The sequence below is a fragment of the Rattus norvegicus genome, chromosome 2 (genome assembly GCF_021556685.1).
Source record: "Rattus norvegicus strain SHRSP/BbbUtx chromosome 2, alternate assembly SHRSP_T2T, whole genome shotgun sequence".
Taxonomy (NCBI): Eukaryota; Metazoa; Chordata; class Mammalia; order Rodentia; family Muridae; genus Rattus; species Rattus norvegicus.
Genome location: NC_141535.1, coordinates 1361946 through 1389672, shown reverse-complemented (window position 1 = coordinate 1389672; position 27727 = coordinate 1361946). Strand labels below are relative to the sequence as shown.

General features: G+C 44.3%; 1 long non-coding RNA gene and 1 pseudogene across 1 annotated transcript; both read right to left on the bottom strand.

Moving 5' to 3' along the window:
- LOC148006609 (uncharacterized) overlaps positions 1 to 27727 on the bottom strand; it is a 2902548-nt pseudogene that overhangs the window by 1562151 nt on the left and 1312670 nt on the right.
- On the bottom strand, positions 29 to 27382 carry LOC148006617 (uncharacterized). Its single transcript, XR_015673206.1, has 4 exons — positions 27110 to 27382; positions 26088 to 26394; positions 13630 to 14234; positions 29 to 8764 (listed from the first exon to the last, which is right to left on the bottom strand). It is a non-coding gene; the product is annotated as an uncharacterized LOC148006617 (long non-coding RNA).

Genomic DNA, 27727 nt, shown 5'->3' with positions numbered 1-27727 from the left:
AAGAGAAGAAGGAGACCAAGCAAAAGTTCTGTTGTCAAGGTCTCGTTTATTGGGATGAACATTGCAGCTTTTAAGGCTTTCAGGTAGGGGGAGTGACCTTTGTGAAATATGAAGGAGGGGGAGATGAGGGTATAGGCAGTGATAGCTGGAGGCAAAGAAGTCAGGCGATGAGGTCAGGTGGTGGAGACACTGGGTGTTGACTGAGGAGATAACTGGTATCTGCTCGAGCTGAGGCATCCCTTGAATGTTATACTCCTGTGCCGTAAATTCATGGGAGAGGCTTTATCCAACAATCTTAAGATTTATGGCAGTCATCTTCGGGGTGAGTCTCTGTGGCCAAACAGCCCAGAGTCACTTTGAACCATGCAGTCAAAAAGCGGCTAGGCCCAAATCCAATATGGCTCCGTGCACAATACTGCTGTTATAATTCGACATATTTCAAAAAGTAGTTCACAAAAAACAAAGTCTATATACACAGGGAATTGTTCTTTCACTATTAGCTGTTACTAGTTCTGCCGCATTACTATAATATTTATGGAGATGAAAGCAAATATTATCTCATAAGGAAAATTACTGACTTAGAATAACCAGAGATTGTTAATAAGGATTATTATAACCCAACTATTAGGATAACACTACGTTATAATAACATTACTTCTAATAATCCCCATGGTGTTCCAAAATAAGATAGTACAAGTCCTAAAACTGCCACCCATTTCTACTTGTCTCAAACTCTGGCCGAATCTTTCGTGCACTGTGACAGCCAATTCTATGAAAAACTGACTCATAAAAGGCCAGTGAAAGAAGAACACAGACTGGAAACAATTAAAAAAAAGTCTATTCAGTCCCAAATCAAAGTACACCTGCCTGTTAAGATAAAGGACAGAGCAAGCACTGAAGATCCAGGTAAATATATTTAAAATGCAAATTATAACAGCCCTCAACAAACACCGAGAAGTCAACAAAATGATCTAAGTATTAAAAAGAAGAAACAAAACAAACAAACAAAAAAAACCAAAAACCCCAAACCACTCTTTCTCGTCAACAAGGTGGCCAAGTAGCAGATGCCAACATGCAGATCTTCATGTAGACCTGAATGGGAAAGACCATTACTCTTGAGATTGAGCCCAGTGACACCATCAATAATGATCCAAGAAAAGGAAGGCATCCCACCGACCAGCAGAGCTGATATTCGCTGGCAAACATTTGGAGGATAGCCACACCCTCTTGAACTACAACATCCAGAAAGAGTCCACCTGGCACCTGGTGCTGCGTCTGCACAGTGGCATCATTGAGTCATCCCTTTGTCACCTTGTCCAGAAATACAATTGTGACAAGATGATCTGCCACAAGTACTACTCATGTCTGCACACAGTGTAGTCAACTGGTACAAGAAGTTCGGCCACTCCAACAACCTGAGCCCCAAAGAAGAAGGTCAAATAAGGCTGGGGCCATACCTGGCCTGTGACCCTGTGACCAAATAAAATCCATTGCCTGGGGCAAAAAAAAAGAGAGAGAGAGAGGGAGAGAGAGAATATGACAAAGAAAAATATCAAGCTCGGCACAGGACTTAAACCCTAGCATTGAGAGACAGAGGGCAGGCACATCTCTGGAAGTCTGAAGTCAGCCTGGTCTACAAAGTGAGTTCCAGGACAGCCAGGGCTATACAGAAAACCCTGACTCAAAAACAAAACAAAATTCTGACAATTAGCTTTCCTGTGTAAAACCATTATGACTCATTAGCATATCCAACAAAAATTCATGTATTGGTGGCAAGAAAATACACTGTTAACTATGAATGCTCTATGCTGGTACAGAACACCGGACAAACCCACAATTGGAAAACAGCTGTGTAAGAAATATAGTAAGACACACATTTAAACAACTAACATTATTGGAATTTGTACTAAAAACTGAGATCTTACGAGTAAACTGTAGTGGTTTGGCTTGATGCTGCTTGTATATTATTGTTCATATTGGTTCCTCAAGAGGGGTTGCCCCCACCCCACAAGCAGAGCATCATGTACTTAGGTGATGCTATGTGAACCTTCTCTCCACTTAAATAGGTCAATAAAAGGTTAGAGCCTATGATTGGGTACTGGATAGGAAAGGTGGGACTGGAGTCTCAGGAGGCAGTGGCAAGTAGAAGGAGAAAAAGTATGAAGGAAGAAGAGAGAAGGAAGCCACTATGTACCAGAATCATGTGGCTGGGAGAAACCAGAAGTAATAAGGCGTCTTAGAATTGGGAAATAAGTTAGTATTATATTAGATATGCCCAATCTAGGCATATAACTTATGATTAAAATATTTGGATTGTGTAACTTTTACATGGGCTATTAGGGTTGGAAATTTTAGTAACAAATTGACAAACCCATGTCTGGCTTAGAACCAAAGTAACCCGATACGGAAATCCACCCCCATCCACTGAATATTAACAACTAAGGCTTCACTCTAAAGCTGCTTCAGGGTGGAAATTAAGCATGAGTCTAAAGGGTGTACAGAGACCTAACTGAGAGGCTCCCTGCCCAAGCCCCAAGCACACCTAGGCAACCAGAGGTACCACACTAGCCCTGAGCTGGGACACAAGGTCGCGCCAATGCCACAACATAGTTGGGGTTTCCTGAGTCTGAGATCTTTTCCCAATCTGTTGGTTGCCATTTTGTCCTTACAACTGTGTTCTTTGCCTTATAGAAGCTTTGCAGGTTTATGAGGCCCCATTTGTTGATCCTTGATCTTAGAGCATAAGTTATTGGTGTTTTCTTCAGGAAATTTTCTCCAGTGCCTATGTGTTCGAGGTTTTTCCCCACTTCTTCTATAAGTTTGAGTGTATCTGGTTTGATGTGGAGGTCCTTGATCCACTTGGACTTAAGCTTTGTACAAAGTGATAAGAATGGATAGATCTGCATTCTTCTACATGCTTACCTCCATTTGAACCAGCACCATTTCCTGAAAATGCTATCTTTTTTCTTTGGTTCCTTTGTCAAAAATTAAGTGTACATAGGTGTGTGGGTTCATTTCTGGGTCTTCAATTCTATTCTACTGGTCTATTTGTCTCTATACCAATACCATACAGTTTTTATCACTATTGCTCTGTAATACTGCTTGAGTTCAGGGATAATGATTTCCCCGGAAGTCTTTTTATTGTTGAGGATAGTTTTAGCTACCCTGGGCTTTTTTGTTATTCCGGATGAATGTGCAAGTTGTTCTGTCTAACTCTATGAAGAATTGGCTTGGAATTTTGATGGGGATTGCATTGAATCTGAAGCAGTCATTACAAGTCTCCCAACCAAAATGAGCCCAGGTCCAGATTGGTTCAGTGCAGAATTCTATCAGACCTTCATAGAAGACCTCATACCAATACTATCCAAACTATTCCATGAAATTGAAACAGGTGGAGTACTCCCGAATTCCTTCTATGAAGCCACAATTACTCTTATTCCTAAACCATACAAAAACCCAACAAAGAAAGAGAACTTCAGACCAATTTCCCTTATGAATATCAACAGAAAATGCTCAATAAAATTCTTGCAAACCGAATACAGGAGCATATCAAAACAATCACCCATCATCATCAAGTAGGCTTCATCCCAGGGATGCAGGGATGGTTTAACACACAGAAAACCATCGATGTAATCCACTATATAAACAAACTGAAAGATAAAAACCACATGATCATTTCATTAGAGACTGAGAAAGACTTTGACAAAATACAACACCCCTTCATGATAAAGTTCCTGGAAAGAACAGGAATTCAAGGCCCATACCTAAAGGTAGTAAAAGCCATATACAGCAAACTAGTAGCTAGTATTAAACTAAATGGAGAGCAACTTGAAGCAATCCCACTAAAATCGGGGACTAGATAAGGCTGCCCACTCTCTCCCTACTTATTCAATATAGTTCTTGAGAGTTCAATATAGTTCCAGAGCAATCAGACAACAAAAGGAGATCCAAGGGATACAGATTGGAAAGGAAGAAGTCAAAATATCACGATTTGCAGACCATATGATTGTATACTTAAGTGATCCCAAAAGTTCCACCAGAGAACTGCAAAAGCCACTTAGGCCTGGTCTACAAATTGAGTTGCACAAGGTGAAAGAAACGTGTTCCCTTGAATCAGCACAATTTCTGTGTCCACCTCCTCCACAAAATATGACCAGAGTCTCTAGAAGTGTAGGGACAGACACCAAAAGCACGTAGGATGCTGTTAAGAGGTCCAAGTCGCCCCCACCCTAATTTCCCTTTGTCTTTCTACTAACCCTCCAAGTTCCCATTGAAAGTGGCCAGAGAGTTTCCTGGGATGCTCTCCAGATGCTTTTGCTGCAGGTGTCCTCAAGGTCAATTTTCAAAATGACTGCTTTTTCCAAGGTTTTTCCCAAGGTACACTACTGGGGACAGCTGTTATCACTAATACTTGGCTAGGATTTTAACATCCTAGTGTTTTCATACGAACCCTAAGAAGGTCCCATCCCTCATCTTCAATTCAGAGTTGGTTCAGTTCCAGAAAATCTTAGACCCTCACCCCTAGGCCCAGAGCAGCCACGTCTCCCTATTCCTACCCCGACGCCACACCTCAGGCCAGCCAGGTAAAGACAAAGTCGCTCATGCACAGAGCGACCCCCTGGCACTAGGGTGGGGTACTCGGGTGCCCCAGCCCTCATTCACCTTACCTGTCTGGACCAGGATGGCCAAGGAGAAAATGAGGTAAAGGAGGAGAGCAGTGAGCCTAGCCACCATGGCTGGGAGCAAGTGCAGGGCCCCAGAGGAGGACAGCTATCCCAGGAGGGCCTGAGAGGTGGGTGGGGAGGAGGGGCCGGAGAGTAAGAGCCTATCACAGCTGTAGGACCCCACCAACAGCTAGAACCACTTGAGCAGCTTGGCAGCAGTCTTGGGGTGGGACATGGGGGAGAGGGCAGAGGCAGGGCTAACACACACCCTTGGGTCGCCTGATCCGGATTGGGTGGTGTTTCTACTTGTTGCCCACAGAACCCTCCCCATCCTGCATTGCTATGGGAATGTCAGAAGCAGCCTGCGTGTGTCAGAAGCCAGGGGGTGAGAAACAGCAGTGGAGATGGTGCTCAGAAATGGCTAACTGTGGGACCACCACATCCTGGCCCAGAGCTTGCGACCTTGGGCCGCACCTTCCTCCTCTACTTCAGTTCTCCCAGCTGCGAGGACCCCAGCACCTCAGCAGTGCTTGCTACAGTAGGTTGAAAGCTGCAACAAAATCCCTGCCCCAGACTAAAAGAACTGGTCTGTTTGTGTAGCTGCCTGGAACAAGGTGGAATCTGAGGATCAGGGCAGGCAACAGGGAGGGTGACCTCAGTCCAGAGTCGGGAACAGTTCCCGAGGCTTGAGTTAGGGATGGCCTTAGTGAAGGGAAAGTTCACAGCTGCTCAATCTACTGAGACTAACAAATGCACTGCAGTCTTTCCCCATGAATCTCTCTCTCTGCAAATGGAGTCTACCTCCCTGGCAGTGAGAATGCAGATACTCTCTGCTGAGACAACCAAAAACCCACTGCAGCCTGGAATTGAAAGCTCCCAATATGAGCAGGGCTGCAGCCAGCTCTCAGGACAAAGAAACACTGCTCAGGGTGGCAGCATGGAACCTGTCTATACCATCATGCTGCATAAGCTGCCCTGGGGCCACTTCAGAGCACCTCTCCTATTCCTATTCCTATGGGGCAGATACAACACATATACATATGCACAGGCAGGCAGGCAGGCATGCACAGACAGACACACAAACACAGACACAGACACAGACACAGACAGACAGACAGACACACACACACACACACACACACACACACACACTAATGAAAACAATACTAAAAAGAAGAGAAATTTTCTGAGCCTTTAACAAAATCCTAATTCCCTGACTCAGGAAACCAAATCCTATATGCTTAAAGGGGAAGTTAAAACTTACTGAGAAGGGTGCTCTCTATTCAGAAAATAAGGTTCAAACAGCATCTGTCTTCAAACTGCACAACAGAGCTGCGGGGGAACTCAAGTCCATCCACGACCAGAAGCTGCGCATTTCGTACCTTGAGCTGGTACTAGAAGGTCTCAGCCCCATGTCAACAGCTGCCCAGAGTAAGCCCACAGCTGCTGGATAAACCTCTGGGACAGCAGTGTTTCCTCTGAACATAAATAATAACAATTACATGTTTCTATGCTTCACACAGCTCACCAAACATTCTTTCTTAAGGGCTAGGCTTTCCCACACATGAACTTGTACACATGAACACACATAAATTTTTTTAAATAAAATTTAAAAGTATTTTTCTCCTCTAAGACTTAAAAGCTTCCAGTTGGACAATCTCCCCCTGAATGTCTTTTTCATAAGCATTCTAGCATTTAGATGTCAGCATTGACTACATTTGGCAGCTGATTAAATACCACAGATCATGTCCCTCTGGGTTATGCTGTTATCCTCAGTTCCCAGTGACTGGTTCCATTTCAGGCCTTTCTGAGCTCTTAAACAGCCACGTACAACCTTTGACACTGTGACACATTATCATCTACAAAGTTCACACTTCAAGAACCATGACCGATTGCAAAAGAAAACTCTCTGAAGGTTTTAGATCAGTTTACAGTTTTGTGCTGGGCCATAGCCCACTCCTCAGGTTTCAGACAACTGTGCATACACCCACTTTCCAATAACTGTGTGCTCTTCCTGGGCCAGGAAAATACAACCCCCAACAAAAGGCCACTCAAAAACACATCTGTAACACAAAATCCCTTTGAGGAAACTTTTGATTCGTGCCTTTAAATCTCTTTAGATAGAAAGAACTCACACTGAATATTTTAGGAGATTGTTAGAAGAATTTGAAAGTTCTAGAACTTTTAAAAGAAATCCATGCCTTTGGCTTTAACAAAAACAAATGCTCATCAAACTTCATCAAGCAGAAAAGGAGCCAGGAGGCAAAAGCTTTTTAATGAGACTTTCTGTTTTCAGTTTCTCTGTTTTCCAACCCAGCTGTTCACTCCTCCCCGCCATCCTCCAGTTTGCTATGTTTTAAATCCTCTAAAGATTAGTAATGATGGTCTTAATTGTCTTCTGAGGAACAGACTAATGCAGGCACTCAAAACATAACATATACTAACAACAATTCCTGGCAATACGTTTATAAATGAAAATCAGAGACCTGAGGGTGAAATAAGTTGCCTTAGCATAGCCAAGATTCAAACTTGACAACAACGGTCCTACCCTAACTATTACTCTATACTCTGTTAAACACAAAGTGTTTTCTTCCCTCCTGAACTATTTCTCTAAACAAATCCTGAACCTGCAGAAAATGTCCCAGCAGAACCAGAAGGTCCTCTTTGCTAGGTTAATGTTTTTGTCAATACACGGACAGAAAAACTGTGAAGTTGAAATGCTGTGGAGAGAGGTGTGACTTCTGAAATGTCCTCCTGGCAGAGATCATTGAGCAGGGAGAGAGGGAGATAGGTGTGGGGGAGGATGAATCTAGGACCAGTTTCCCAGTCCATCAGGGTGGATGAAAAGTTGTTCCCTCTGGGCATTCCCCTGCCTTCTTCCTGCTACCTTTAGTGCTAGTGAGTCACAGAACCAGGTTAAGGTGGTTCAGGGGAGGTGAAGGCCACAGCTGTGGGGACAAGAACCAGAACTAATAGCAGACACAGGTGTCTATACCATGTTCTCTCCCTAAGGCTCTTCAGCATGTTTGCCTAAGCCTGCACAGCTAACTACCACAGACAAAGCTAAATGGCTGTACCCTCCATCCTGCAATGCCTATGAAGCCTCACCTTCTCTGAACTTGCAAACCGAAATTTTTCATTACACTTGGGAGGAGAGCTGGCTGTATAATCCAGGCTGGCCTAGAATTCTCTATATGGCCCAGGCTACTCTTGAACCAAGACAATCTTTCTGTCTCAGCCTGCCCCAGCCTTCCCCAGCCTGCCCGGTACAGGGATGGGCCCAGGTGAATTACCATATCAAGTTTGTCAACTCTGCTATATTTTCTTTAAACAAAACCTCAAATGCCCAGTTTTTCAATGCACTTGCCTTGAGCTTTAGAACCCACGTGGTCCTCCAGTCCTACCACATACCTCCCTCTACTCAGGGGTGGCATGTACCAGAATCGGGGTAATTAGGAAGGATTTCTCCTTCCAAAGGAGCGACCGGAACATCTGGCTGTGAAAGCATGGCCATACCTCTGGATAGGACCTGGGGTTTCTGTTCCCAAGGTCTTTCCTGCCTGGAGTTAGGAAAGCTGCATCTGCCTGTGGAGGAGCTGGGGTTCTGGTGCCCACTGGTTCCAAAAGCAATGCTGGGTCCTTGAAATCCAGGACCTCTACCTCTCCCACAGGTGGCCCCTGTTTGATTTGATGGAACAAGAAGTCAATTCTGTTTCCCGGTAGGATGGCCAGTTACCAGGTGCTGGGTGTGGCAAAGGAGAAGCGTGATCAGAATCTGGAGACGTGGTGCCAACATCCACAAAGCTCGAATTAGCCTTTGATTTGAAAGACACATAAATACATCGATTCTGCTGTGGTCTTCCAGGGCCTTCCCCGGTTCAATTGGTGGGTATTCTACATCCTCTCCAATCTCCTTGTGATAATTGCAACTGTCCTCAATACAGATCTCCAGGGCTGCAGCATGGTTGAAGGAGTGCACCAGCGCTGAGGAGCAGGCTGTGGAATGGTCACCTCTGACCGTGGCTGGCCAGACATTGTCCAGGGCCAGCCTGCTGCTGATGTGAAAAGCCGACGCCCCAGGAATCCCCGGGTTGCTTTGTCTAAGAACAGAGGAAAGAGTGGATTGTAACCAGTCCATTCATCCTCCTTCAGAATTCATATTGAAATCAAAAGACTTTAACGATCAAAGTCAAACTTTCCATGCTATGCCAAACAGAAGCAAAGCTTCTAAGTAACTGAGATAAATACCGTACAGGAACTTTGTTATAAGCTGCCTTTTGTCTGGCATTGTGTATGGAACACTAAGCCATCAGGTTATATATCTGCTCCAGAAGCCCAAATCAAATATTCTGTCAAAAACCTGGCTGTCTTGAGAGCAAACATGGAATGCAAGAATATTTTATGCTTTCTCGACGTGAATGAAAACTTAAATCAGACTCAAGCTTACTTAAGCTTAAAATTTCTAAAACACTTAAATAGTACTGATTTCTACAAGCCATGCCTACACCAGTGCTTATCAGTCTTCACTGTACTCTGCAAGATAGGGGTGGTAGCTGTGCTAGTTCTTAGTGAGGAAAAAGTTGGTTTTGAGAGGTTAGCTAATCTTCAGATCATACAGCCAAAAGTTGGCAAAGCCCCGGCAAGAATTTCATGCTACCACGAAACTTTGTCTTCCAAACATCTCTGTGTACTCTGATTCACATGGACTAATATATTAATGACAGAGGATGATAGATCTATCAGTACTTTTTAATGACCAAGTCTAAAACAATTTTTGAGCAAAAGTTCAACATAGGTAAGATACAAATGTATTAATCAAAATGAGGCTCAGTATTTGGGAACAGATCTTCATTTTCTCTGTAGAGTAGACCATGAAACCCTGTTAGTTCCCAAGAATCTCTTTTCTTAGAGGAGTCTCACCAGATAGTCCCAGCTATCCTGAAACTTAAGATCTTCTGCTGGGATGTGGCACTACTCTTGCCAGCTCAGTCACCTGCTATCTCAGTGTCAATGGTACGCTTGCTGTGAAGAGGACAGCCATGTGTAAGATGACTCCTAACCCTAAGAGAAAGCTCGGGTTAGGAAGTCTCTGGAAGAATGAAGGAACGTCCATTCAGAGCCTGCCCCACATGTGGCCCATATATATACACCCACCGAACTAGATAAGATGGATGAAACAAAGAAGTGCAGGCTGACAGGAACTGGATGTAGATCTCTCCTCAGAGACACAGCCAGAATATGGCAAATGCATAGGCGAACGCCAGCAGCAAACCACTGAACCGAGAACGGGACCACCCGATTGAAGGAATCAGAGAAAGGACTGAAAGAGCTTGAAGGGGTTTGAAACCCCATATGAACAACAATGCCAACCAATCAGAGCTTCAGGTGGCTAAGTCACTACCCAAAGACTGACCCTGGGCTCCAACCGCATAGGTAACAATGAATAGTCTAGTAAGGGCACCAGTGGAAGGGGAAGCCCTTCATCCTGCCAAGAGGGAACCTCCAGTGAACGAGATTGTTGGGGGGAGGGCGGTAATGGGGGGAGGATGGGGAGGGGAACACCCATATAGAGTGGGAGGGGAAAGGTGTTAGGGGGATGTTGGCCTGGAAACCAGGAAAGGGAATAACAATTGAAATGTAAATAAAAAATACCCAATTTAATAAAGATGGAGAAAAAAATGACTCTGGAAAACGGGACCTAGCCAATGATATCAATCCTGTGTTTGCACAAAATACCAAAGCTCAAATTATCCCAGAATCTGTAATTTCCTCAAGAATCAACAATCAAGAATAAGAGGGAATGGCTAAAAAGAGGTATTAAGATTCACTGAATCATATAACAAGATCTTTGTTCACTGGGGCAAGTATTCATCATTCTAGTCTAGGTTTCTACTGCAATAATGAAGAGAGTTGAGGTTTTCTTCAGTTCTCTATCTCTCTCTCATTCTGTGCACTGTCCAGTAGCCACTACCTGTACCCAAGTGTATTCATGATACTCTGCTGCACTGGCCAGATTTCGTCACCTTGATGCAGACCTGAGAAGAGATTGCCTCAATCACACAGGCCTGAAGGCAAGTCTGGGGGAGGGGCATCTTCTTGGAAGAGCAGTTCACTATGGGTGATACCACCCTAGGGTACCATCTCTGGTTGTGTAAGAAATCCAGCTGAGTAAGACAGAGGAACCAAGCCAATAATAATGTTCCTCCATGGCTTCCGCTCCAGTTCCTACCTCCTTCTAGGTTCCTGTCTTGCTTTAGTTCCTGCCTTGGCTCCCCTAATGCACTGTGTGACCCAGGACAGTAAACCAAATAAACCCTCTCCTCCCCAATCAGATCAGTGTTCGTCCCTTCTGTGATTTGTTATATTCAATTGCTAAGGTTTCTTTTCATTTTTTGAGACACAGTCTCATGTAGCTGATGATAACCTTGAGCTTCTATTCCTCCTGCCTGCACCTCCCAAACACTGGGATACCAGGAGTGATACTAAACCCTGTTTGTGTGGCACCAAGGTCAAAACTCTGGGCTTTGTGTCTGCAAGGCAATGTCCTACCAGCAGAGCTTCAACTCTTGCCCTCAGTTGGTGCTTATAGAAATTAGGGTTGCAAATAAAACACACCACAGAAGACAAAACTCCAGGCTGAAAAAATGACTTAGCGGGGAAAGCCACTTACCTACAAGAGCTTAGAGCTATACCCAGAATCCACGTGGTAGGGGGAGAGCACAAACTCTGACAAACTGGATTCCGACCCAGACACCTCCCCACCAGCTGCCTCCAACCCCCAACTCCCACACAGTAATGTAATTTTAAAAACTGAACCCAATCAGTAAGAAGAGACTCTGGAGCCCCAGCCCATCCCACAGCAGGGTATTGCAGCTGGGAAACCTCTTGAGTTTGGAAGTGGACAGCTTCAAAGCTTCAAAGAATAAGAAAATACAAATCATGCAAGAGTGGATCTAAATAAATGCCTTCTAATGAGACATAAATCAATATCCTGGTGTTTGCCACAGTGCCTGATGGGAATCTAAACAGTTAATTTACCCTCCACACTGAGGTCCTTTATGAATGCTCACAGATAGAATTTGTCTCCTAGAAAGAAAAACTGTATCACAAACAGAACAGCCATGCTGGCCTGCCTGTGACTAATCCCTTCCCAGGAACTACTCTCTTCCCTGCCTGAATATGCATATGTTTCAGAAGAGGCCTGCAAATATGAATAATGTATGACCTTTGTTGGAGGAAGACATTCCAGGACTAGGAAAATGTTCTTCTACTTGGAGGGGTACAGCAAAGCATCCAGAGGGAGCTAGGACCATGATCCTGAGCTACTTTAGTTTACAAATGTTGTCCTCAATGCTGGGCATGTGTGATGCAATGTTTCAACCCTTAAGACAACGATACTGACAGAATCTGGAGGAAAGAAGCCTAGGAGACAGTGTTAAGTATGGAAACACTGAATGGGAGGCAAAGCCCACGCTGAAAGGGGAGGTAGCAGCGCTGTCACTCAGAGTAGTGGTAGGATAATTCTGACTTGCATTTTATGTTATTTTATTGTCTGTAGTTTGTCTCATTTTATTAAGCATGAGGCACACCAAATTTGTCAATCACTCTGGTCATGTCTCACACTGCTCCTTTCTGGCACACGCCTGTGTCTTAAAAATTGTAGTATTTCAAGCACTCAGCCCTCCTTCCAAGGGACTCTAGGTACAACCTGGGGAGAGAGAGTCTTTAAGCTAGAGGGTAAGAGGTTAGAGGAGAAAGGATAGAGGCCAACTGCTAAGTCTGTTCTAGAGTCTAGACTACACAGACTAGGGTGAGATGGAGACCAAGACCCGGTATGGATCACAGAACAGGAGGGGACACTTGTATGTAGAACCCTTGGAAATAAGGCTGAGTGCTTGAAATACTATGATTTTTAAAGGCAAAGCCCCTGGACACCAACAGAATCTGGGAAGGACCAAGAATCACAGAGTATTAGAATGAGAATTGGTACCTGCATAGCCATGAGAAGTTGCTGTGCGTGTGTATGTGTGTGCCCGTGTGTCTGTGCTTGTTCATGTGTGTGCAAAAAGCATGTGAGGAGAAAGTTGTGTTTCCCTACTAGAGCCATAAAGGCCTTCATACAGGTGCTCACACACACATGCACGCCCATGGACACACTCGCACGCTCGCTAACACACACACACACACACACACACACACACACACACACACACAAACACTGTCATCCATTCACTCTGGTTCTTCATTGTCTCCTTTGATGCTTTCCAGAAATATCAAAATTGCAGGAGAGGGGCAGAGTGAGCTGTAACCGGAGTGACTGATAAAATGAACCAAAATACACACAACCAGGTAACATGAAATCCAAGTAAGAAACACCCTATCTACTCTGCATAAGAGATCACCCCTGTATCCATACGTCAGAGGTGTATTGACTATGGCTCGGTCATTTGACTCTGACATAAGCACCTTTCATAATTTCGGTAAGACTATTGGTAAAACTGGGAAGATAGTTATACTTACCGCCTATAAGTTGAGAGAGTTTTAATTAAGATAATATCTGCAAGGGTTTTATCACAATGCTCTGCAGATAAAGTGATCGGCAAATTTTTGCTCTGTCACTCTATCTGCCCATGATCTAGTTTGACTGAGAAGCAACTATGGGAAGCCACAAAGTAACTACTGTGGGCTAAAATAGTATTGCAAAATACAAAGACAAAAGAGCCCACCTGAAGTCTATAGTCTCTTAGGAGCACCAACTGGACAGATACCTGCGGAATAGCCTATTGCAGCACTAGCAAAATAACCCACTGGGGAGACTAAGAAATGGATTTGTCTCTGGTAACGCTGTGAGTAAACCAGTCAGCATGATTTCTGGTGATGGTGCCAGGAGAACGCTGAGACAACTAAAAGCCTCATCTACCTCCCCCCTCCATTATAGAACTCATAATTTAATCCTTAACAATACCTGTTTGAAAGACTGAATCATGATGCCTCCTCTCCAGAAAAGCGTCCACTGAGGCAGTTAGTTATGACTGGATATTTTTATGTAGCCCCAAGAACAATATTTTCACAGCAAGCCCCAGTAGTTCTGCAAAAACATATAATCACTGCTGTTTCTGGTTTCTATGCCTGACAGATAGTGCAGGATAAAGAAAGAATCTTTTAAATCTTGGACAGCCTGAAGCTCCAGAGGTCCAGCTTAGCTCTTGGTTTTCAACCAGCGCCTTTCTTAGAACCCACCAGAGGTTATTATCAAATGGTTTCTGGCCACTAGAGATAGTGTCCCTCCTAAATGTCCTTCCAGTGCATAGCACAGTCACACACTCCACATTATTCACTGGTAGAGATTCTTCACCGACTGCTCACTGTTAGTCAGGCTGAAATACAGGGCTTTTCTCTTCACATCATCTGCTTCCCCTTGGCAGAATCCCACCTTAGCAGGAAGCTGCGGCTGGACACTGTAGGATTCTTTGGGGTGAGTTCCAAAAACTGAAGACCATTGGGAGGATAGAGAAAGAGGGCATAGGAATCACATTCTTCGGATGCCAGAACGGCCGGGAACGTGTTCACCTGTGGACAAAAAGAAATTGCAGACACCCTTAAGCAAAGAAATAAACAAAAGAAGAAAATCAGAACACAGGTAAGGTGTTCTAAAAAGGAGGCGGAGGCCAGACCCTTTTGAGGATTTCCCCATGTTGGTTTTGAACATAATCGCCTTTAGAATCCCCTCTTCAAATTACAAATAAAAATTTGTAAACCATGTGTTTTTTTTAATCTTTTCTACCAATTTAGATCAATAGTTAAATAATGCATAAATGAAACACTGGTTTAAAATCTTTAGGATTGCAGGGAAGAGGATGAAGAAGAACTAACTAACACTAAGGATATTTGAAAAAGCCATATGAAGGGCCAGAGAGACGGACAGTTAGGGCACAGGCTGATCTTCCAGAGGTCCTGGGTTCAATTCCCAGCACCTACTCGCCCATGGTAACTCACCCCTGCTTGTAACTTCAGTTGCAGGACTTCTGACAGCCTCACACAGACATACAAGTAGGTAAAACGTCCATGAACATTAAAATACAAAAGCCATATGAAAAGCTACTTGCCAACTTACAATGAATGTTACAAGGTGAGTAATTCTCCTTCCATTGGCTACAAGTTCTCAAAAAGTCCAGAGCTAGATGTAGGACACCTTGCTCTCAAGTTGTTGGTCGAGGATGTCACAGAGATGATACCAGAGTTGTCAATTCTCATTGCTCAGGGCTACCCATCAGAATGTGATGGTAAGATCCTATAGCTGATGACACCACACAAGTAGGTCAAAGAACTTGAAGAAATCACACAGACCTGCCTGCACAGTACTTAGCAGGAAGCTTCCACCCCTGCTAGCTTTATGATGCTAGAAGTTGCTATGCAGACTATTCTCACTCCACTGTGACTACTCAGGGCTACATAACAAAAGCCCTGGCAAGATGTACTCATGGGTGCTCCATAAATGGCAGGAATGCATTGAGGATCACCAATCATTTTCTGGGTGGATTCAAGGTCTGCACTACAAGAGGAAACTTTTGCCTGGCATTGTAAATCTGGACAGGAAACCATGGCAGAGAGGCTCATAAGCCCTGGGAGTGAACCATAACTACTATTTTCTTAAATGGATATATAGTATCCAACTATACCAGTTACAAGCTCAAAGATTAACACAGCTCTCAGTGGTCATTGGGGGAGCATCTTCATACAGTGGATGGTAGTTAATACACATTCGTAACTAGTCCGAGTATTGAGAATGAACTCTCTGTGGAGAGCTCAGCCACAGAAGCTCCCACCGTATCAAGTTACCTCAAGGCTCAGGGAATATTGGAAAGAAAAGAGGTGGAAAGAGTTTAAGAGCCAAAGGTCGGAAGGAGTTGGATCAAAACAATGACATATTCTCATGATATGGTCGTTGAACTTACAAACTCAGTGCAGTTGGTGTCCAGCAGAAGAGCAAACCACTCAACATTCCCGCACAGATGTGGTAGGGCACTGAAGCCCCTGCCTGCAGCTGAGAAGATTCTGTCACTTGAGAACTGCTCGGGGAGGCTTTTGTTTAGGGGTATGGTCCCTAGTGAGTGGACCATACTGCAGTGGTGGCCCCTCACTCATGAGTAGGCTTCTCTGTATTCAAGGGATTATTCAAGTGGATATACTGAAATATACTGTATCAATGTATGAAATTCTCAAAAAATAACATTATAACAGTGTATTTAAAAGTGGTAAGGTTGTAAGCTTCTCCAGTCCAAACTCTTTTGAGAGTTCTGGACAAGGAACAAAATTGACTTGCTCATTCCTATACCCTCAGTTTTTATTTTGTGTCTGAACAGCTTTCACATCCATATATCATATTAGCATCCATGCATGCACCCACCCATGCATCCATCCATCTATGCATCATCCATACATGCATCCATCCATCCATGCATCCAGCAAGCCATACATCCATCTATGCATCCATCTATCCATCCATGCATCCAACATCCATGCATCCATCCATCTATACATCCATCTATTCATCCATCCATCTATGCATCCATCCAGCATGCATCCAGCAAGCCATGCATCCATCCATCTATGCATGCATCCATCCATCCATTTATGCATCCAGCCAGCATGCATCCAGCCAGCCAGCCATGCATCCATCCATGCATCCATGAATCCAACATCCGTGCCTCCAGCAAGACATGCATCCATCCATCTATGCATCCACCCATTGCCTATGGCAAGCAATACTCAGTCAGGAAGCAGCTGATCAAAAGGCATCCTTACTTATTTCACAGCCAAACTCCCTTTCCCTTTCAATCTCTTTACAACGAGAGTTATCTTGTCACATTGCAGATGAAGAAAAAGACCCAGGGGCTTGCTTAAGTTCAGGCAATGATTAATGGTGGAAGCCAGCCAGACCCAACAGCTCATCCCCTGCAATAGACAGTCATCTGAACTCTACCAAACAAGCCATTCCAGGACACCTGCTCTGACCCAATCTCCCTTCCCAGACTCAGCTCCACTAAGCCCTCTACACAGTGTTTAAGGGTCCCCACTCCTACTAAGTGCTTTGATGCTGTGTCCATATTTCCCTGCACCAAGAAAATCCTAACCAACAAGCACTGCCTCCTGGGGGTCGAGGACTATGATTCCCTGTGGAACCCCTTCCATCCTTCGGCATCCACTATGTTGGTTTTCCAGTATGTATTTGGCTCCTGTTGGTTGTCTGATTTGGCTTTGGCCTCCACTCACTAACCCGCCTGAATATTAATTCATCGGGGTTGGGTACACGCTAAACCACATTATGTTTGATGCTGCAGTCAGGACAGAGCCAAAAAACTAGGCCCCAAGAGCCTGAATTATAGGAGAGAGAAACAGCCTGGACTGGAATTTTAGTAGAGTGACTGGGGACAGACATGGTGGCAGAGGCCACAGAAAAAGGAAAGTGTCCAGGACATCAGAGTGGGGTAGGGTAGCATCACAGTGGCAGCCAATGAATGAAGAGAAACACTGTGGGAGCCAAAGCAGACCAAATGAGAGTTGGAGTCTGAATTAACACCAGGGTGACTGTGCAATTACTCCCTGATATTTCATTTACTGAGTTTCAAAGGGACCTTTTCTGCCATTACCACCTTCTTCCACCAAAGAATTAGTTAAGGGATGATCCACTGTCTTAGACTCTGTAGTTGGCTTCTCTCACTAGATCATATATGCTTTACAACTTAATAGGGAACTGGGGAGACATTTCTCTTATGAATACTCGCTTTATAAAGAAGGTGGATGACAAGAAGAAAAAGAAATCACTTATTGGTATCATTACCTCTTCATTTTGCTAAACAAGACAAACTGACACAGCAAGAACCTCGAAACTGAATACAAGGAAGGAATGTGTTCTTGTGTTTTTTTCTGCCTTGTTCTAGAACATCTCAAATGTTACTTTTACCTTTCTGACAGGTAATGCTAAAGTACAGCTTTGAGGTTTGGGTAATAAGACAAAGAAATGCAGATATTAATATGGCTTCAAGAAAAAAAAAAACTCTGTAGCTCCTCTGTATTCTCTAAATGGAAGAGTCTGCTTACCTTCCTTGTTTTTCAAAAAAAAGTTCATGAATTCAGTCCCCACATTCTACATTTGTTGCAGCTGTAGTCCTCAAGTATGTCATTTGCGTGGCTTGACCCTCCCCAGAAACGTCAAAACCTCTAAGTTTCCAACTCAGGAACATGAAGAGCATGCATCATCCATCATCAGTCAGGGTAGGGCCAGAGGCTGCCAAAGCTTTATTTCAGTCACAACAATGTTCAAGTAGGAGATAAAAAACCGAACTAATAATCCCATCCTTAAATAACCAACTGTGGAGGCTCCTGGTATGGTTGCCACAATCAACTTCACAAGATACGAGAGAACCAAGGTACTAAATTTGAGAAATTCCATATGATAAGGGCTGTCTACATGTGGAGATCAGAAGGCAGTGGGGAGGAGGTCTGGGAAGAAGTGAGGAGGCTGTGATGGGAGAGCCTGACTTTAACCTGGAGATCAGCACTTGCTCTATGTCTTTTCTGTGTCACCTTTTGGCGAAGCACTCACTTCAGATGGAGACTTTTTAATTTCCTCATCCCCACTAAAAGAGGCAAATAACAGAGGAGAAAACAACGAAGACTTCCTTTTAAGATAATTTATGATCCCAAAGTACATTAAGGAAGAGTTGAGCTGCTTGAAATCTGCCACACATGAACCCCTTGTCAGGGCTACAGACTTCCACACAGAATCACTAAGAGGCCACTTCATAGGCCCTGAAGAGCCCCTCCTTATAGACCCCCTCTGTCTGACTCTTCCAAAGGGAAAGGCCCTCACATTCCCAGAGACACGTTTTCCAAGAATCCTCCACACCGGTTCTGAAGGTAAGCCCTCAATTGCACTGCCAAAACCTGTACAAGAGTCATGACCTCCCAACCTCCCCAAAGAGAAAGAGAGAGTGCCAGCTAGGAGAGGAGCTCTCAACAGGTTGGGGAGCAGTACAAAGAGGATCAGGTCAGAGTTGCCCAGCTGCAAGGTCTCCAGTTTCCTGTTCAGACAGAAAACCAGAAGGCTTCTCAAACATACCATCCAACAAGGGTAAAACATCAACCAGCAGAATGACATCTTTACAACAAGGGGTTTGTCTATTCAGCCTTACCAAAATGATAACAAAATAAGAAATGAGGTGATTCCTTCCCGGGGGACAAAGTTCAATGCTCAGTCTTCCTTAAGGACACATTCTCTGGAGGAGTAAGGCCACTGATTCTGTCCTCCAATGTTTGGTTGTATGTTACTTTTTCCCCATTCCCATGGGGACACTGATGTGCTTGGGGTATTCCAAATTCACCCCTGTACTGCAGAGTTAAGAGAATGCCTAATGCTTTCATGATGGCATAGTGTATCCTCCTTCATATGTAGTCTTCAAGGACTCCTAAGCACTTTTCTTCAACCCATTTTCATATATCTAGTTATTCTCTATCCTCGCTGTCTTCACTGACATGTGGTAAATTGCACACGTACTGTTTCTGTGGACTCTAGCTCCAAAAATTAAAAGCTCCAGCTAAATCCAAAGTTCTTGATCAACAACTGTCACCTCTGCACCAACTCAACACACACCATTCCATGTTAAAGCATCCAGGGACCAGCTGTGATGCTCTCTATAACCATCCAGGAAACAGTCACCAGGCATGTCTCTGATAAAGTATCTTGATTAGATTAATTAAGGAGGGAAGACCCACCCTAAATATAGACACCACCATTCCCTGGGCTCAGGCTTGCACTGCATACAAAGAAGAAAGAAAGCTTAGAAACAACACCCATCTTTCTCTGCTTCCTGGCTACAGATACAATATTTTCATCCTTTTCTGAAGCAATTTCCACGCTCCCATCCCTCTCCCAGGATGCAGCCCAGACTAGGGCAAGCTCTCCTACCACTCACACTCAGTTTCCATTCCTGTGGTCCTTCCAACCCAAATGAAATTCCTCATCAACAAAAACGTTCGACATACTATCTAACTGAGTTCTAGATAACACCCTCCTCCCCAGTGAGAACACAACAGCCTTCCCCTGACACCAAAAACACACAGAGCAACGACGACGACGACGACAACAACAACAACAACCCTAACAACACAAACAACAACAAAAAACGGTACCCATCCTTACTCAGATCTTCCGGCCATAACCTCTTTGCTCTATGAAGTGACAGTTTAAGAAATCTCATGTTAACTAAATGTACATTTGTTCATTTTAGTAATGCAGTTGCACCATGCCATTCTTGCATGCCAGGTAGAACACTCTGTCACACCCAATGTGAACATCCTGGAGGGAATGAAGAGAGCAGAAATATTTCACACTGTAAAGATATTATTCCTCTGATATCATTTCCAGTGACTAATATTAATATTACTATAACAGATGTAAGAAAACTATGTAGAGATCACAGAATCTTCCAGGCAAAGGAGATTGGTGTGTGCCAAAATCTACCTCAAAAATAAAATAAAATCTATCAAAGCAAGAGTTCAATCCCAGGGTCTTCAAAGTATTCAGAAGAACCTTCCACAGGAGTAATTGAAAACACATCTTATGCTCAAAACCTCATCGAATGGAACAAGTCCTGAAGCCCATTCAGCTTATGGCAATATCTGAAGAACAATATGGATGTTTGGAAAAGTTAAAAAACAAGAAAGCTACATAATTTTCCCCACCGAATTCCCCTACAAAAAGATAAGAAAAACAAAGGGGAAAAAACCCAAAACAGTAATTTGGAAAACCCTCCACTTAAAAAGTACTTATAAAGAGGGCCAGAGAAGGCTCGAAAGGTAAATAAATCCCTTGCCTTGAAATCCGACTTCAGTTCCAGGAACCCATGTAAAAAGAGAGAACTGGTACTGGAAGGATCTCTTCCCAATCTCTGCATGTGCACCCTGCTACGTGCACACAGAAATCATACAAAACCACATACCATACATGTCCTACACACATACCATACACACACCCCACATATATATCATGCACACACAAGTGGCCTCAATGCAGTATTCACATACCATACAAACACCACATACTCACACACAACATGCACACACCATATGCATATAAACACACCATACAGACACACACAAGCACATATATCATGCACATACACACATCATACACACATACCATACACAGACAAACACGTCACATACACATATTTATACACATATACAATCACACACATCATGCACATACACACATCATACACATAAACCATACACAGACACACACATCACACACAAACATGTACAAACACACACATAATGCACAAATGCAGACATACATACACATCAGGAACATGCAGACACACAATTTCATATACAGCATAAACATAGATTATTTACATACACACTGACCATACGTAGACATACATATTCACATGTAGCATGTAAACATATACGTACACATACATGCACACAGAGAGAGAGAATAAAATGAAATAAAACAACAAAGTCCTTACATAAAGGAGTTCTACCACAAGATCGTTACATGGCAGGAACAACACATGGCCTTGGTTAATTCTCATGACAACCCTAAAAAGTCAGCACTACCATGTCAATCTACAGCTTAGAAAATGAAGACTGAGGGATTGTGTTTTCCAAGACCACTGCTGCAAGTGTTTTCTGCCTTGTTCCTGACTTCACAAGTACCTGGAAGGTGTAATGTAAGAATTACTGTGCCTATAGGTGTTGCTCATTCATGAAGGACTTACTTAGCTAACCTTCATGAGGACTTGTGTTCAAGTCCCAGAACTGCAAAATTGAAGGAAGAGCTGGGAATATGGTTCAGTGTGAGGAGTTGCTATTCAAGCATAAGCACCTGAGTTTGATCCCTAGAATGAATACACACTGAACAAAAACAGTCATGGTGTCTGTCAGTCCCAGATCTGTAGTCCCATAAGAAGGAAGGCAACTCTGCAAGCCTCATCACCCAGCAATCAATCCTGGCTTAGCTGCTGAGTACTGGGTGAGAGGGAGGTGTGCCTGGAAATGATTTGAAAGGGAGCTGGATAGAGTGCTCAGCAGGTTAAAGACACTTACCTCGGAAGCCTGATGACCAGAGCTCAATTCTCAGGCCCCATCAAGGGGGATTAGCAGAGAGTTGACTCTGAAGTTGTGCTGTGACTACCGCAGTGTCAAAGCATGCACATGTAAGCAGAACAAATAAATAATTTTTAAAAGGTGGATAGTGCCTAAGGAATGACCCTCAGAGTTCTTCTATGGTCTGCACACACATGCATCTCCACACAAATGTGAGCCATGCATGAATGTCTGTGTGCGCCTGCACGTGCTTACACATGTGCAGGCACACACAGAGACACAGGTACCGCATGCATGGACACCAAAAGGAAACTGTCAACGACTGTTTCTAATGAAATGTTGCTACTGAAATGAGAATCCTAAGTAGTAAACTCATCTCTCTGGGGCTGTAACCTTCATGTCAAATAAACACTAAAACACTTGGGACCCACCGCAGCCTCAAGACCCCGGAGCCTCAGTGCAAATGCTCCTTGCTCTAATTTTTCTTTTTGGTTTGTTTGTTTGTTTTTTCTGTTGCAAGAGGCTAGCTAATTCAGCTGAATTTTCCTTGGGAGCAGCAGAACAGTAATTTCATAGTGAGGTTATCATCAGAAGCATCCTTCACAGCAACTTCACTCCAGTTCACAGTTCCTTTGAATATGGCTCCAAGAACTGTCCTAGCACCAAAGCCACAATGAACACTAAAACGCTAACCTTATTTATTAGATGTCTTCAGAAAAAGTGCAGCGATTGTTACTGTAACTACTTATATGATTCGTGTACAGAAAATGGGTCTTGTAGCAATGAATATCCTAGTAAGAGCACCAGTGGAAGGAGAAGCCCTGGGTCCTGCTAAGACTGAACCCCCAGTGAACTAGATTGTTGGGGGGAGGGCGTCAATGGGGGGAGAGTGAGGAGGGGAACACCCATAAAGAAGAGGAGGGGGGAGGGGATGTTTGCCTGGAAACCGGGAAAGGGAATAACACTCGAAATGTATATAAGAAATACTCAAGTTAATTAAAAAAAAAAAGAAAATGTGTCTTGCATGAAAAGTGTAAGAAAGGGGAAAAGTATGTCTTCTAAGGTGACTTTGCCTCACTTAAGTCAGATTTGGAAGTTATTTTCTCTTCTGTGATATAAACAGTTATTACTGTACTTATCCTGTGGGACTGTGTCGAGAAGACAGTATAAAACACTCCTGCAAGAAGGTAAGGAGAGGGGGGCAGAGGGATGGCTCCCTGGTTGAGATCATTGGCTCTTCTTCCAGAGGACCCATGTTCATTTCCCAGCACTCACATGACAGCTCACAACTGCAGGTACTCCGGTCCAGGGTATTCGATGGGCATTGCATGCAACCGTGTGTAGGCATATGACCCATGTGCATAAACACAATTTTAAAAATTTAAAGAGAAGTCTGATGGTGTGAACAAACAGACTATTTAACAGTTGTCTAAGTAGTTTGCCCTTCGACCCTTACTAACTAAGGTCACCAGAAAGACTGTGGCTCAGCTAGTAGAGTGCCTGGTCAGCCTGCACTCTCGGTTCAGTTCCCAACAAATGGGTAGGGTGTGATGCTGCACACCCACTATCTCAGCACAGGTCAGTCAGGTCAAAAGGATCAGAGATTCAAGATCATCCTCCATTATGAGGTTTGAGGCCAACCTGAGATGCATGGGGGGTGGGGGGATCAAAAGCAAAACAAAAGGAACAACATAAACGTCAGACTCCCCACTTCAAATCATTCAAGGCTGCCTACTTCCAGGAACCAATTGCAGTCCTCAGAGGGGACAACGTCTCTACCCTTGAGTGCTCCTGCATCAGATCCCAGAACCCTGCTCTTCTGAAAGACACTGTGCCTGCCATGCCCCTAGTACATTAACCTCCAGCGCACAGGCTGATACATGCTCTGCCTTCTATCCTGGAGAAATTGCTTGCTCACTGAAACCTACGCTAATGGAATCCATGAATCAAGATGGGTTAGGAGGAAGCTCTAGCTGGAGAGTCTACCATATTACCACAAGAAAAGGTTATCAATAGTGTTCCTACTAAATGTAAGAGAGGCCATTCAGAGTAAGAGCATTCCGCTTAGAGTCTATGTCTATTTCAGTGCCGATATAAGGAAAATGTGTAAAAGTAGTTTCTGAATTAACAAATATCAACTATGTTCAGATAGAGATTATATATGATATATATGACTCTCTGCATATATAACCCTAACCCTAACCCCTTACTCCTAACCCTAAACCCTAGCTCCTAACCCTAACCCTGTGACATAGATTTTTTTTAACATTACAGGAGAAGCTGGGAAGGCAGCACAGCCTATGAAGTGCTTGCTGTGTGTGCATGAAGTCCTGATTTGAATGGCAGCACCCAGATCAAAAGCAGGTCGTGGCAGCACACTTGTAATCTCTGCCCTGGAGAGAAAAACAAGCAGATCCCTAGGGCTCACTGGCCAGCAAGCCTAGCCTAACTGGGGAGCCCCAGGTCCCAGAGAGACCCTGAGTAGAAAGACAAGATGTCTCCCAAGCAAAGACATTTAAAGTTGACCTCTCGTTCACACATGCATATGCACACATGTGCATGCACACCCACACTCTCACTCATAAATTAACAAGTTTTAAAAAGACTGTAAGAAAATATAAATATTAGAATTGGCGACCTAGTTGCTTGTATTAGAAAAGTTTATTTTTTTCCACTATAAGCTTGTTTTACATGATATTAGATAAACGTTTTAAAAAGAATGTATGAATGAATGACTGAGCGAATGAAACTTAACAGTGGGGACTGTCTTCTCTAGCCCTCTAGCTGGCTGGCCTGTGCCAAGGTGGCAGTGTTTGAGTTGAAGGTATTCTGTTGAACTGTAATTGAGATGTCAAACCCAAGGCATTACAAGGCTAGTCAGTAAACAAAACTGGATGTTAACCTGTCAAGTAAGAAACTGAAACTTAAAACAATTTCTCCATCTCTGCTGGTGCAGGTTTTAGGAAAACATGTCTCTTCCTTTAAGTTCACACAACAAACACAGGAACAATGGGCAAGCTCTTAGGGAAGACATCACTTCTGTAGCTCAGAGGCACTAGGGGAGTTAAAGCAAACACAGATTTGCTCCAGGTCTATGGCATTTTACACCCAGGTGGAATTTCACAAGAGGACTCTGTCTCTACCTACAGGAGGAATGAGGCCATTTACCCTCACCCACCCATACCCGCTTCACATGTTGCCAAGACCAAAGCCAGAGCAGAGTTGGTGTTTTCTCCAGGGAGACTGCAAAGCAGGCTCCTGCAGACAGAAGTATGTAAACTGTTACAAAGGCAATGTGGAGAAAGCTACAAGGAACTTACTAAGAAGTTCATGGCATGCTTGCTCACTCTCCTGTGATGTCAGCTAAGGCTGTGTAGTGTTTTGACACTTTAAAAAGTGTTGGCTTTGAAGAGGTGGCTTAGCACCTAGTAGTCCTTTCAGCATGCTAGCTCAAATCTCTGTATCCATTGTCAGTCAAGCAGTTCATAACTGCCTGTATGTAACAACTCCAGCTTCAGGGGGCCCAAGCCCTCTTCTGGCCCTACCAACAAGCAGACACAGAGAAAGACAAACACACACACACACACACACACACACACACACACACGAATAAAATAAAAACCTTATAACGCGTTTTATAGTATTGATTATAGTAAAAACGTCATGGGAGCAACGTTAATGACCACTAGGAAGGGTGAGATTTTATACGGTTGTAATAAATGTTACAGAAATGCACTGACCAGAGCATACTAAACAGCAGAACTAGCAAGTGAAACAGTAATATGGGCACTGTGGACCCACTGTTGTCAACAGCAACAATATTAAAGCAATAACTAGAAATGTACACACGAACCTACGGGTTATTTTTAGTTTCTCCAGACAGGGTTCCTCTGTATTTTTTCCTGGAACTCACTTTGTAGACCAGGCTCGCCTAGAACTCACAGAGATCTGTTTGCCTCTCTGACTCTGCTGGGATTGAAGGTGAGTGACACCACACCCAGCTCATACAAAAAAAAAAAAAAAGTTGTTCCTTTTTAAATTTCCCAAATTTTTAATTTTTTGATGAACATATCATTAGAAATATTTGTGTACTTATAGGTGATTCCAGAAAAAAGAAAAAAAAAAACCTGTAAAGTGCCTTAAGTTCCCTCAGAGTCTTTGGTATCTGCACCTTAGTCCCTAATTTTACTAAGCAATTTTCTTAGTGTTGAGGAGCGGAATCAAGGGAATGCCTCTTAGCCAATGTCTTAGTTTCCTGTTCAAGCCCAACCCTTCTGTTTATTCAGCTGCAGGGTACCCCTCCCTTACCTCTCCAGACCATGCAGCCCCAAGCCTGTCCTCCTCCTAGGAGTCCACTTGCTCCCAGGTGGCCAGGAAGAAGTTGGTAGTGGGGAAGCTGGACCCGGTCAGCGGGAAGCCTGTGCACAGGTAGCAAGCAGCCAGACTCAGCACAGTCCAGGAGGTGTCCCCCATACAGGATCCGGCCACTGCTGTGACTCCACTGGATGTCAGCCAGGAATGGGGCGATGGATGGGAAGTCAGTAGGAAAATCATCAATGACATGTTAAGTCTCCCTGGGTAAGTCCTGGGTGGAGATGATGCCATTGGTGCCCACCTACAATAAGACCACAGGGCGGTGATACAGTTCAGCAGGTAAGGGCACTCTGCTCTCAAACCTGATGACTTGAGTTTTAGGACCCGACAGACGGTGGGATAAAAAAAAAAAAAAAAAAAAAAAAAACTGGTTGTTCTCTGCTCTGCATGAGGTAGCACGTGAATCCCTCCCCACATAAACATTTTTAAAGGGCAAAACGGTGGTCGCTCAAACTGGTGGTGGGCAAACACCAGTCGAATTCACCTACGGTCCGAGTTCTACTCGAGTCAAGAAGACTCCCTCCTCTTTGCAGGTTGAGACACATCCAGGGTAACAAACTCAACTTTGGCGACAGTGCTCAAGTGCACTGCGACCCACAGGTGCGGCCACTCTTGAACCTGCTCATCTTTCTCCACCACTGCACACCTTGGGCGCTGTGTCCTTAATTAGATTGCTATGCCTGCGTGCACAGCCTCCCACCGCCCCTAAACACAAACCGCACTAGCAGATTCAACTTCATCTTCCTGCCAGGGAAGTCGAAGTAGAGGGGGACGGTTCCAACTCTCCCTTGAAATGATCCTTATTCCTCCACAGTAGGGATCAAGAAGCTGCAGAGCCACCGCTAAGCCCGGTCCCCAGCGGCGATGACAGTTAAACGTTGAGGTTAGTTGCTCCACACCCTGGGAAGAAACTACAACCCCACACCAAGCCACGCACCTCTGGGAGCTGAACTTACATAGAGGGTGCTGAACTGGACACCATAGAAGCATAGAGGTATTGCTGGCTTCACAGCCGGGGAGCTTTCAACGTCGCCCTCCCGTGGCAGCCGATCTCCCCACAACTCCCCGTAAGGAAAGAGCTCCACAGGACACAGAGCCCCGGTTCCTGACAGCAGCATGAGCACCAGGAGCAGCGATAGGCGGTGATGGCGCCTGGCTGTGGGGTCCCAAGACATGCTCATTCCTCCCTGGCTCTGCCCTCCACACCTCGAGTCTCTGCAGGCCACTGTGCCCGCCAGATGCCCACTCGGACCTTTGGTCCGCAATGCGGACCCCAAAACCGCGCTGATTGGCTACAGCTCTCAGCCACTGACCAATCAGAGACTCTGAGAAAGTATGCCTGTGGCCACTACAACTGGTTCTCATTAGGTTTCCTAAGACTGTTCTAGTTTGGTGGAGCAGCCAGCCCGGGAAGGTGAGACTGTTGGCCGGATCTGGTCTGGGCTGTCCCAAGTACTCCTGGGCTACCCACGACTCTCCAGTATGGGTAATGACGCTGCAGGAGGTGATCTCCTGGGCTGGAGGGACACTCAGTGCGCGGGCAGCTGTAGGCTCTAAGCGACTGTGCGCTCTAG